This window comes from Panthera tigris, chromosome B4 (assembly GCF_018350195.1).
Source record: "Panthera tigris isolate Pti1 chromosome B4, P.tigris_Pti1_mat1.1, whole genome shotgun sequence".
Classification (NCBI taxonomy): domain Eukaryota; kingdom Metazoa; phylum Chordata; class Mammalia; order Carnivora; family Felidae; genus Panthera; species Panthera tigris.
Window position 1 is genome coordinate 55,763,440 of NC_056666.1, and position 13,035 is coordinate 55,776,474.

Below are 13,035 nucleotides of genomic sequence, written 5' to 3' on the forward strand. Positions count from 1 at the left end.
TACCTAGGAATAAACCTAACCAAAGAGGTGAAAAATCTATACATTGAAGACTATAGAAAGCTTATGAAAGAAATTGAAGAAGACACAAAAAAATGGATAAGATTCTATGCTCCTGGATAGGAAGAACAAATATTGTTAAAATGTCTATGTTACCCAAAGCAATCTACATATTCAATGCAATCCCTATCAAAATGACATGAGCATTATTCAGAGAGCTAGAACAAACAATCCTAAAATTTGTATGGAACCAGAAAAGACTCCGAATAGCCAAAGCAATCTTGAAAAAGAAAACCAAAGCTAGAGGCATCACAATTCTGGACTTCAAGCTGTATTACAAAGCTGTAATCATCAAGACAGTTTGGTATTGGCACAAGAACAGACACATAGATTAATGGAACAGAATAGAGAACCTAGAAATGGACCCACAAATGTGTGGCCAACTAATCTTTGACAAAGCAGGAAAGAATATCCAATGGAAAAAAAGACAGTCTCTCCAGCAAATGGTGTTGGGAAAACTGGACAGCGACATGCAGAAAAATGAACCACTTTCTTACACCATACACAAAAATAAACTCAAAATGGATGAAAGACCTAAATGTAAGACAGGAAGCCATCAAAATCCTAGAGGGGTAAGCGGGCAAAAACCTCTTTGATCTCGGCCACAGAAACTTCTTACTCAACATGTCTCTAGAGGCAAGGGAAACAAAAGCAAAAATGAACTATTGGGACCTCATCAAGATAAAAAGCTTCTGCACAGCAAAGGAAACAATCTGATGGAATGGAAGAAGATATTTGCAAATAACATATCAGATAAAGGGTTAGTATCCAAAATCTATAAAGAAGTTATCAAACTCAATCCCCCCAAAACAAATAATCCAGTGAAGAAATGGGCAAAAGACGTGAAAAGACACTTTTCCAAAGAAGACATCCAAATGACTAACAGACACATGAAAAAAATGCTCAACATCACTCATCATCAAGTAAATACAAATCAAAACCACTATGAAATATCACCTCACACCTGTCAGAATGGCTAAAATTAACAACTCAGGCAACAACAGATGTTGGTGAGAAACAGGAACTCTTTTGCACTGCTAGTTGGAATGCAAACTGGTGCAGCTACTCTGGAAAACTGTATGGAGGTTCCTCAAAGAACGAAAAATAGAACTTCTCTACGACCCAGCAATTGCACTACTAGGCATTTATCCACAGGATACAGGGATGCTGTTCTGAAGGGACACATGCACCCCCATGTTTATGGCAGCACTATTGACAATAGCCAAAGTATGAAAAGAGTCCAAATGTCCATTGACAGAAGAATGGATAAAGAAGATGTGGTATATATATACAATGGAATATTACTTGGCGATCAAAAAGAATGAAATCTTTCTATTTGCAACTATGTGGATGGAACTAGAGTGTACTATGCTAAGTGAAATAAATCAGTCAGAGAAAGACAAATATCATCTGATTTCACTCATATGTGGAATTTAAGAAACAAAACAGATGAACATAAGGGCAGGAAAGCAAAAGTAATATAAAAACAGAGAGAGACAAACCACAAGAGACTCTTAAAGAACAAACCAAGGGCTGCTGGTGGGGTGTTGGGTGGGGAGAAGGATTAAAGGGTGAGGGCATTAAGAAGGACACTGTTGGGATGAGCATAGGGTATATGTAAGTAAGGAATCACTAAATTCTTTTCCTGAAATTATTATTATACTATAAGTTAACTAAATTGGATTTAAATTAAAAATAAAAAATAATAAATAAAAAAATAGAAAAAGTAAAATAATTCCCATCAAAAAAAATGTTGGGGTCAATGTTTTAAAACAATCAGTAAAGAAATATGTAGCAAAGGCAATACTTTCCATTTGAAAGAAAATTCCCAGGTACTTATCCACCTAAATTATACTAAGTCCTTAATTTAGAACAGTGTCAGTAGTAGACACTTTTTTTCAATGCTTATTTATTTTTGAGAGAGAGGGAGAGAGAGCTGCATGAGTTGGGGAGGGGCAGAGAGAGAGAGAAGAGAGAGAGAGAGAGAGAGAGAGAAAGGATCCAAAGCTGGTTCTGTGTTGACAGCAGAGAGCCCCATGTGGGCTCGAACTCGTGAACCAAACTCATGAACCGTGAGATACGACCTGAGCCAAAGTCCGATGCTTAAATGACTGAGCCACCCAGTTGCCCCAGTAGTAGACACTTTTTGAGGTGACAGGTCATCCCATGACAGTCCTTTGAGAAATGACCTCATTCTCAATTGTGCTCATAAAGCTGGCCCCCGGAAGTCATGCTTGTATTTGGATACCACATCTTAAACTATAGCTGACCAGAGTAGTTACTTAACCTACATCATCCTAGAAATTCACAGACATAGACACACACACACACACACACTGAGATAAGTCTTTAGTTTCATTATGCTTTTTGCTTTGGAATCCTTACTTCCTTAGAATTAAAAAAAATTAAGCTATTTACAGGGGCATTCTGTTACTTGTAACCAAAGAGCCTGATATTGATAGACAAAATGGGAAGAGAGAAAGAGAGAGTTACTGGTGGGTGTAAGCTCTCATGGGGTGACCACTTGCAACATCCACTGATGTCAAAGAGATGGGGAAATATTATATTTATGACCCCCCAGGTGGTCTACGGTGAGGAGTCCCAGAAAGCTATCCCCCACTATTCTTCCCCCTTTCCTCAATACTCAAAACTTGTCTCCACTAATTGCTTTGAATCCAAATACAATCTCATTATATCCTGTATCCATGACTATGTCAGCTACCACAAAATGCTCAGACTCTCAGGTTACCCTCCTCACCTATACTTTAAGCCTGTGTGAATCTTCTCTTTTTCCAATGGTTCTCAAATTTTATTGCACATAGGAATCACCTGGAATGTTTGCTAAAACAGATTGCTGGATCTGAATGAGCTTCTAATTTAGTAGGAATGGGTCAGACCTGAGAATGGGAATTTCTAACAAGTTCCCAGGTGATGTGGATACTTGTGGTCCAATGGAAAACCACTGCCTTATTCATTTCTCTCTCCCCAAGTCCTGAAACTCACTCATTGTGCTCTCTGAATTCAGAATCTGTTGATAGCAAAATCCCCTATATTCTCAGCCTCTTTTTACTCTCTTACTTGACTCTCAAACTTGACTTTCCTCTAAGGTCCCATTTTTTTTCTTGTAGTCTGTCAAATGGTGGCTGCTTTTTCTCCTAAAGCACTAGGACCACCGATCTGGTGGTGGAGGTGTGTATTTCTGGTTTCTCCTTACCGCTTTCAAATGTTTCTCTCCATCTCCTCTCTAAAAACACCTAATCACAAATTTATTTTTTATGTTTATTTATTTTTTTAGAGACAGAAAGAGAGCACAAGCCAGGAAGGGGCAGAGAGAGAGGGAGACACAGAATCCAAAGCAGGCTCCAGGCTTTGAGCCATCAGCACAGAGCTTGATGCGGGGCTTCAACCCATGAACAGTGAGATCATGACCTGAGTTGAAGTTGGACGCTTAACCCACTGAACCACCCGGGCACCCCCACTCCCAATCACAAATCTTATGCCATCAGATGCTATCAACCCTGTCCTTCTTTGTTGCTCTTATTTATGGATTCCTGCTTTATTTTCCCTGATTTCCTGGTGATATAAGCACGTGTTTCACTCTCTTTACAGGAATATTGACCTATAATTTTCTTATAGTGCCCTTGCATGGCTTTGGTGTCGGGGTAATGCTGACCCCATAAAGTGAGTTTGAAATATTTCCTCCTCTTCCATTTTTTTGGAAGACTTTGAGATAGATTGATATTAATTCTTCTTTAAATGTTTAGTAGAATTCATTAGTGAAGCCATCTGGTCCTGGGCTTTTGTTTATTGGGAGTTTTCTTTTTTTTTTTTAATTATTGTTCCAATCTCTTTACTAGTAATTAGTTTGTTTAGATTTTGTATTTATTCTTGATTTAGTTTGGTAGGTTTTATGTTCCTGAGAATGTATTTATTGTTTCTAGGTTATCTATTTGTTAACATACAATTGTTCATAACAGTTTCTTATGATCCTTAGCATTTTTGTGATATCAGTTGTAATGTCTCCTCTTTCATATCTGATTTTATTTATTTGAATCTTTTTTCTTTCTTGGTGAATTCAGCTAAAGGTTTATCAATTTTCTTTATTTTTTCAAAAAACCAGCTTTGGGAGTTTTACTGATTTTTTCTATTATTTTCCTAGTGTGTATTTTATTTATTTCCATTTTAATATTTGTTATTTTCCTTCTTCTAATTTTGGGGCGAGTTAGCTTTTTTAAAAAAAATTCTTTGAGGTATAAAGTTAGGTTGTTTGAGATCTTTCTTTTTTTTTTTTTTACTTAAAAAGAGTTTTTAATGTTTATTCATTTTTGAGACAGAGAGAGAGAGAGAGAGGCAGACTGCAAGTTGGGGAGGGGCAGAGAGAGAGGGAGACACTGGGTCTGAGGCAGGCTCCAGGCTCTGAACAGCTCAGCTCAAACCTGCAAACTGCAAGATCATGACTTGAGCTGAAGCCGGATGCTTAACCAACTGAACCACCCAGGCACCCCAAGATCTTTCTTTTTTCTTAATGTAGTCATGTATCACTATAAACTTCCCTCTTAGAATTGCTTTTGATGCATCCCATACATTTTCATATTTTGTGTTTCCATTTTTTTAAAGTTTATTTATTTACTTTGAGACAGAGTGAGAGAGAGCCTGAGCACAAGCAGGGAAGGGGCAGAGAGAGAGGGAGAGAGAGAATACCAGGCAGGCTCAGTGCTGTCAGTGCGGAGCCTGATGCGGGGCTCAATCCCATGAATTGTGAGATCATGACCTGAGTGGAAACCAACAGTCAGATGCTTAACTGACTGAGCCACCCAGGAGCCCCTGTATTTCCATTTTTATTTATCTCAAGATATTTTTTTGACATCCCTTGTGATTTCTTCTTTGGGCCATTGGTTGTTTAGAATTTTGTTGTTTATCTCCACATATTTGTGAATTTTCCCGTTTTTCTCTTGTAATTGATTTCTAGTTTTATACTATTATGGTAGAAAGGATGCTTGATATAATTTCTATCTTCTTGAATTTATTAAGACTTGTTTTGTGTTCTTACATATGATCTATCCTAAAGAATATTCCATGCGTGCTTAAGAATGTGTATTTTACTCCTGTTGGATGTTTCTGTATATGTCTAGGGCTCATCTGGTCTAACACGGAGCTGTAAGTCCAATATTTTTTATTGGTTTTCTGTATGGATGACCTATTTATTATTAAAATGGGGGTTTGAAATCTCCTACTATTGTTGCATTGCTCTCTATATCTCCCTTCAGATCTAATTTTACTCCTATGGTGAGTGCATAAATATTTATACATGTTATATCCTCCTGTTGGAATGACCCCTTTATTATTATAAAATGATCTTCCTTGTCTCTTGTTACAGTTTTTGGCTTTAAGTCTATTTTGTCTGATATCATTCTAGTTACCCCTGCCTTATCTTGGTTTTGATTTTCATAGAATATCTTTTTCCATCTCTTCACTCTCAGTCTATATATGTCATTAAAGCTGAAGTGAGTTTCTTGTAGGCAGCATATACCTGGGTCTTATTTTTTTAATACACTCAGATCCTCCATGTCTTAATTTTTTTTTTTTTTTGAGTATAGTTGACCCACAACGTGTCATGAGTTTCAGGTGTGCAACATAGTGATTCAACTTTTCTATACATTATGCAAAGCTTCCCCAAAGTAGCTACTACCTGTCACTATACAACACTATGATAATCATTGACTATTTTCCCTATGCTATGCCTTTGGTTCCCATGACTTATTTATTCTATAACTGAAAACTTGTATCTAACACTCTCCCTCACCCATTTCTCTCATTCCCCACTCTTGCCCCTCAGCAAATATCAGTTTGTTCTCTGTATTTATAGGTCTGATTCTGCTTTTCATTTGTTTGTTTCATTTGTTTTGTTTTCTAGATTCTACACATCAGTAAAATCATGTCTTTCTCTGATTTATTTCACTTAGCACAATACCTTCTAGATCCAATTATGTTGTCATAAATGGTATGATCTTATCCTTTTTTATGACAGTGTAATATTCCATTATTATATATAGAATTGCTTTTATATGTAAACACACACACACACACACACACACACCACATCTTCCTTATCCATCTATCTGTCAATGGATACTTAGTTTGCTTCCATATCTTGGCAAGTACAAATAAACATAGAGGTGCCCATATCCTTTGGAATTAGTGTTTTCATTTTCTTTGGGTAAAAACATAGAGGAATTATTGGATCATATGGTACTTCCATTTTCAATTTTTTTTTAATTTTTAATTTTTTTAATTTAACATTTATTCATTTTTGAGAGACAGAGCGAGCGCAAGCAGGGGAGGGGCACAGAGAGAGGGAGACACAGAATCCGAAGCAGGCTCCAGGCTCTGAGCTGTCAGCACAGAGCCCGACGTGGGGCTCAAACTCGTGAACCACGAGATTATGACCTGAGGTGAAGTCGGTTGCTTAACCGACTGAGCCACCCAGGTGCCCCTATTTTTAATTTTTTTGAGAAACCTCCATACTGTTTTCCACAGTGGCTGTATCAATTTACATTCTCACCAGCAGTGCACAAGGGTTCTTTTTCTCCCACCAAAACTTGTTATTTCTTATCTTTTGACAGGTGTCAAGTGATATCTTGTTGTGGTTTTGATTTGCATTTCCCTGATGATTACTGATATTGAGTGTCTTTTCATGTGTCTGTTAAACATCTGTATGTCTTCTTTGGCAAAATGTCTATTCAGGTCTCCTGCCCATTTTAAATCAGGTGTGTGTGTGTGTGTGTGTGTGTGTGTGTGTGTGTGCACGTGCGTTGAGTTGTATGTTTTTTAATTTTTATTTTATTTATTTAATTTTAATTCTAATTTCTTTAGAGAGAGAGAGCATGAGCAGGGGAGAGGAGCAGAGGGAGAGAGAGAGAATCTTAAGCAGGCTCCATGCTCAGTGCAGAGCCTGACACGGGGATCGATCCTATGACCCTGGGATCATGATGTGAGTGGAAATCAAGAGTTGGATGCTCATCCAATGAGCCAGCCAGGCACCCCAAGTTTTTAATATATTTTAGATATTAACCCCTTATCAGATATCTTCTCCCATTTAGTAGGTTGCCTTCTCATTTTGTTGATGGTTTTCTTTGCTGTACAGAACCTTTTTATTTGCACGTAGTCCCAATAGTTTATTTTTGCTTTTTAATGTTGAGGTATGTTCTCTCTAAACCCACTTTGCTGAGAGTTTTTATCATGAATAGTTGTTGAACTTTCATTCTATGTCTTTTGATTGGAGAATTTAGTCCATTACACTTACAGTAATTGTTGGTAGGTAGGACCTACTCTTGCCATATTGTTGTTTGCTGTCTGTTTTGTAGTCTCTTTGTCCCTTTCTTGCTCTCCTTCTTTGTGATTTGAAGATTTACTGTACGGGTATGCTTTGATTTCTTTCTCTTTTGTATATCTACATAGGTTTTTGCTTTGTGGTTACCATGAGGCTTGCACAAAACATATTATAGTTATGACAGTCTAAACTGATAACTTCAAATGCGTATAAGTCTTCCACATTTTTACACTCCCCTCTCCCACATTTTATGTTTTTGATATCACACTTAATACTCTTTTATATTGTGTATGCATTACCAAATTATTGTAGTTATAATTATTTTAATACTTTATCTTTAAATCTTTAATTAATTAATTTTTTATAGCTGTTCCTCTGATAGTGTTTGGATAGTTGAACATAATGGTTAACAACATGATTTTGAGAATAAGAAAGGTTACTGTTCCGGCCTATTTATTCTACTAATTGAATGGACCAATTTACTAATTTCTCCTAGACTTTCCTTATCTGTAAATGGGAAACATAATACCCACCCCACTAGATTATTGTGATGATTAAATAAACTATGGGTATGTTTTGGTTTGGATTTCTGTCAAAGCAGACTGTGAGACCAGATAGCTTGTTTGGGAGGTGCTACTAGGAAGCAACAGTGAGAGAATGGTTAGAGTGAACCAGAGGAGGAGTACCAAATGTGAGTGTATATTATCATGATTTCTCCAATATGCATTTGTGGCCTAATACTGTTAGAACTTCAGAGAAGCAAACAGAATGCCTCCCAGAATTGGTATATGGAAGGATGGGAGGCTGGGGCTCCTATCCCCCATTACTGAGGTTTTCCCATGGAGCTGCTGCCTTCTTTGAACTTTCTAGAATCCCCAAAAATGAGTTGAGCAGACTCTGTGATTTGGGGGGAAGGCTCTTAGGCAGTCTGTGTCTGCCTACACTAGTAAATGGCTATAGATTCCTGGACACCTCATGTCCCACTTGGAGATAAACTCTGAAGGGGTGCTGGGATGTACGGACCCAAGAAACAGTCTGGTCTTGATGCAATAAATTTTGGGCAACGGATTCTTTATTCTTTCATAGTAGCTCATCAGTGAAGTTGGATGTTTTATTTTACCATGTACTAAGAAACTCCCGTCTCAGGGCACTCTGTCTCCCCCACCCTCACGCATTCCTTCTATATACCCTTCCTCTTGTAGAGTTATAGCCCTGAGTTAAATGACATTGAGTAGGAATACTAATGAGAATACCTTTCAAGTGTTTATGCATATTCTGTGCTATGATTCAGCTAGTGAAAAGAGCTGCCCAGAAAGCTGCCTTATAGTAGTACCCAAAGGCAGGTTTACCTCCTAATGCCAGGATTCATCTATAGTTTCTTTGAAACTAAAAGGCCAGGGATTTTTTCAGGCCTTGCTTATCGACAACAGTTGACTGAAGTAGCATGTCAGTTATTAAGGATTATTTTTAAAATAAGGTAGCTTTGGAAAAAGTTGTTAGGTAATCATATCCAACTCCTTGGTTCAATGCCTTGTTTATATCATCACTTGGTTTGGCTGCAGTGAACTATTTCAATTTGAATTGCTGATTTTTTTTATTGGAGTGTGTTATTTGCTGTTGTTGTTTTGTTTTGTTTTGTTTTTTTACTACAATAATTCTTACTGTTACAACATAAAACTACAGTAGGAGTCAACTCAAACTTTCCTGTCACTAAAAACTTCTTCCCACTATTACAAATGCTTCTTTATACTAAGGTAAAACATTTTACTTATTTTTGATTAAGTTGTTCCAGTTGTCATGCTATTATCTCTTGACCATATACTCAGTTTGTATTTATTTGCTGATCTTTACCTCTAGATGTACATAGTGGTTCTCACCATAAAAACTTGCAGTTGGTGAGGGGTGCCTGGGTGGCTCAGTCGGTTAAGCATCTGACCTTGGCCCAGGTCATGATCTCATGATTTGTGAGTTCCAGCCCTGTGTCAGGTTCTGTGCTGACAGCTCAGAAACTGGAGCCTGCTTTGGATTCTGTGTCTCCCTCTCTCTCTCTGATCCTCCCCTCACTCACACTCTGTGTCTCTTTCTCTCTCAAAAATAAATAAACATTAAAAAAACATAAAAAAAACAAAAAAAACTTGCAGTTCGTGAAAATAGGCTAAATTATAATTTAAAAGGAAATCCTCTTGTGTACCAAAACCATACATTAATACATTCTCTCAAATTTGAGAGAATTCATGCTGCTTAATTGTAATATCTTAGTCAAACATAGAAATAGCTAATATTTTCTTATTAGTGTATCATTTTCAGTCCCTATAACTAATTCCTTATAAGTGTGTTTTTTAAAGTGTTTAAACCATTTGCTACTTTTTGGACATTTTTTACTTTTGTTTTTCTTTTTGTATATCAAGGGTCTAAGAATGAGACCATCATAATTCACCACAGTGAAACAAAGAGTTTCTTTGTTCTATACTTCCAAATGGCCCTTTATGTAGCTTATACATTGCTGAGTCACATTTCTCAAACTCCTTTTTCCTGAGACAGAGGGTAAGACACTGAGATGTGACATAATGAAAACTTTCAACATTAGGATTACTATAAGAGCATTTTTGAAGATAAGGGCAGTTACTCGTGGTACCTTACACCGCAATGTTTTTCAAACTGCAATGCCTCAAAACAGTAAAGGATCAAACATTTTTGCCTAAGGTCTACAATGAGAAATACATTTTATTTCATGTGCAGAACACATACAATCATATCCATGCAGAATAGAAAAAAAAAATTCATGAAACAATACTTAATCTATATTCTCAGTGATATACTCAGACATTTTCTTTTTTTTTCTATATTCTGAAATATTGATTAAACTCTCCAAATCAAACCTATGACCCTTTGCAGTGTCATCAATCAGACTGAAAAGCACTTCATTAATTGAGGCAGAAAAGGGCTTTTTAAAGTATGTATATATATATATATATATATATATATATATATATATACACACACACACACACACAAATACCTAAACTATAAGTGTTTCTGTAAATATATTTGTATGTATATTCAAAATGTATTTCTCAATGTAAGTCACTATGAAAAAAATTTGCAAGCCACTGCTTTAAAGAATAAGAGAATTGAAACGTGCATTCAGAGGCAAGTGGGAAAATAGTGGAGAGGCTTGAGCAAGATTTATTTTTTTCATTTATTTTTAAATGTTTTTAATCTTTTTTAAATGTTTATTTATTTTTGAGAGAGGAAGAGCAGAGAGAGAGGGAGACAGAATCCGAAACAGGCTCCAGGCTCCAAGCTATCCACACAGAGCTCAATGTGGGATTCGGACTCATGAACCACAAGATATTGACCTGAGCTGAAGTTGGACGCTTAACTGACCGAGCCACCCAGGCACCCCAGAGCAAGATTTATTTTTATTCATTTAGTTTTTATTTCTTAGTTGTTAGGTAAACCTGTAATATTGTTCTGTTTCCTTCTTCAACCTTTTTTTTTTTTTATCAAGTTATACAGAGATACAAAACTATGTTGAGTGTTGATTACTGTTGATGGAACCAGTTTCTTGTCAAACATAATGAATAACCATCTGACATAATTTGTGACTTAAGAATTTGGGAATTTTAAAATAATTCTTTGGGTGCTCCTTTTTTAGTTCTTATGAGCAGGGTTGATACATATTCATGTTGTAAAATGGATCCTCTATAATTGTTCCTGTATTACAGATCCCCAAGGCTATATTCGTGAATGTTAAAGAGATAAATTTAAAAAGCTTTCATGAGGATTGGCATATTGTTCATATAATGTTAAATATAATTCCAATGACTGGATAGCTCACTGACTCAGAAATCTGTACTCATCGCAGTCAGAAGACTACACGCCTGATCTAGTACCTACCAGACTGCACGCCATCCCGTGCTGGAGTCACATAATGAAAAGCAGAGACTCTGTCTGCTAGGGGTTTGTACTCTGACATAAAAGTCTCTGGCCTTTTAGAGATAAAGCCACCATCTTCCTTGACAGAACTTCCTTATAAAAATGGATTTGCATTGGGATGCCTGGGTGGCTCAGTCAGTTGAGCATCCAACTTCAGCTCAGGTCATGATCTCACTGTTTGTGAGTTCAAGCCCTGAGTCAGGCTCTGTGCTGACAGCTCAGAACCTGGAGCCTGCTTCAGATTCTGTGTCTCCCTCTCTCTCTGTCCCTTTCTACTCTCCCTCTGTCTCTCAAAAATAAATAAACATTAAAATTTTTAAAAAATGGATTGGCATCTTTTCATGTGTCTGTTAGCCTACTGGATGTCTTCTTTGGAAAAGTGTCTATTCATGTCTTTTTCCCACTTTTTCACTGGATTATTTGTTTTTTGGTTATTGAATTTGATAAGTTCTTTATAGATTTGGTTTCATCCAATATGTCATTTACAAATATCTTTTCCCATTCTGTCGGATGCCCTTTAGTTTTGTTGATTGTTTCCTTCACTGTGCAGAAGCTTTTTATCTTAATGAGGTCCCACTAGTTAGTTCATCTTTGCTTTTGTTTCTCTTGCCTCAGGATACATGTCTAGTAAGAAGTTCCTGTGGCCGAGGTCAAAGAGGTTGTTGCCTGTTTTTTCCTGTAGGGATTGGTGGTTTCCTGTCTTATATTTAGGTCTCTCATACATTTTGGATTTATATTTTTGTGTAAGGTGTACACATGTCCATTGACTGATGAATGGATAAAGAAGATGTGTTATGCATATACAGTGGAATATTACTCGGTGATCAAAAAGAATGAAATCATGTCATTTACAACAATGTGGATGGAACCAGAGTGTATTATGCTGAGTGAAATAAGTCAGTCAGAGAAAGACAAATGTCAGATAATTTTACTTATATGTGGAATTTAAGAAACAAAGCAGATGAACATAGGGGAAGGGAAGGAAAAATAAAATAAGATAAAACAGACATGGAGGCAAACCATAAGAGAATCTTAAATACAGAAAACAAACAGGGTTTCAGGAGGGGTAGTGGGTGGGGGATGGGCTAAATGGGTGATGGATATTAAAGAGGGTCACTTGTTTGGATGAGTACTGGGTGTTATATGTAAGTTATGAATCATTAAATTGTACTCCTGAAACCAATATTACACTATATGTTAACTAACTTGAATTTAAATTAAAAAAAAAGGATTGGGATTTTTGTATTGTGGCAATCTACTGGTATAGGTTGTGGGGATATTCCTGGGGTATGTAGGTGATCACTTAATTATTTGCAGGTACAGACAGTTCTAATTTTGTAGAGTTGAAAGTTCACTCACTCTGCACTAATTCTTTATTTCCTATAATCAAGATAATCTCCCTTCTGAGCACTTCACTCCACAGCATAGTAAGAGAAACCCCCCTGCCCCCACAACTAATCAATCAACCAAACCTTTACTTGCCAAATAATAGAAGATTATTTTCTTTCAGTTTAAATAGTTTTTTTAATGAAATCTTTTGAAAATGCAATGTTCAATTCTCTAGATACTGATCTTTATTCCCAGAGTGGTGTCTAGATATAAGAGAAAGGTTAGGGATCCTCCTGACAATGAGAGTGAAGTGGTGCTGTCTTTCTCTTTGAAGCAGGGTGGCTTGTATGGTCTCATCTCTGGACTGACATCCCCTGATA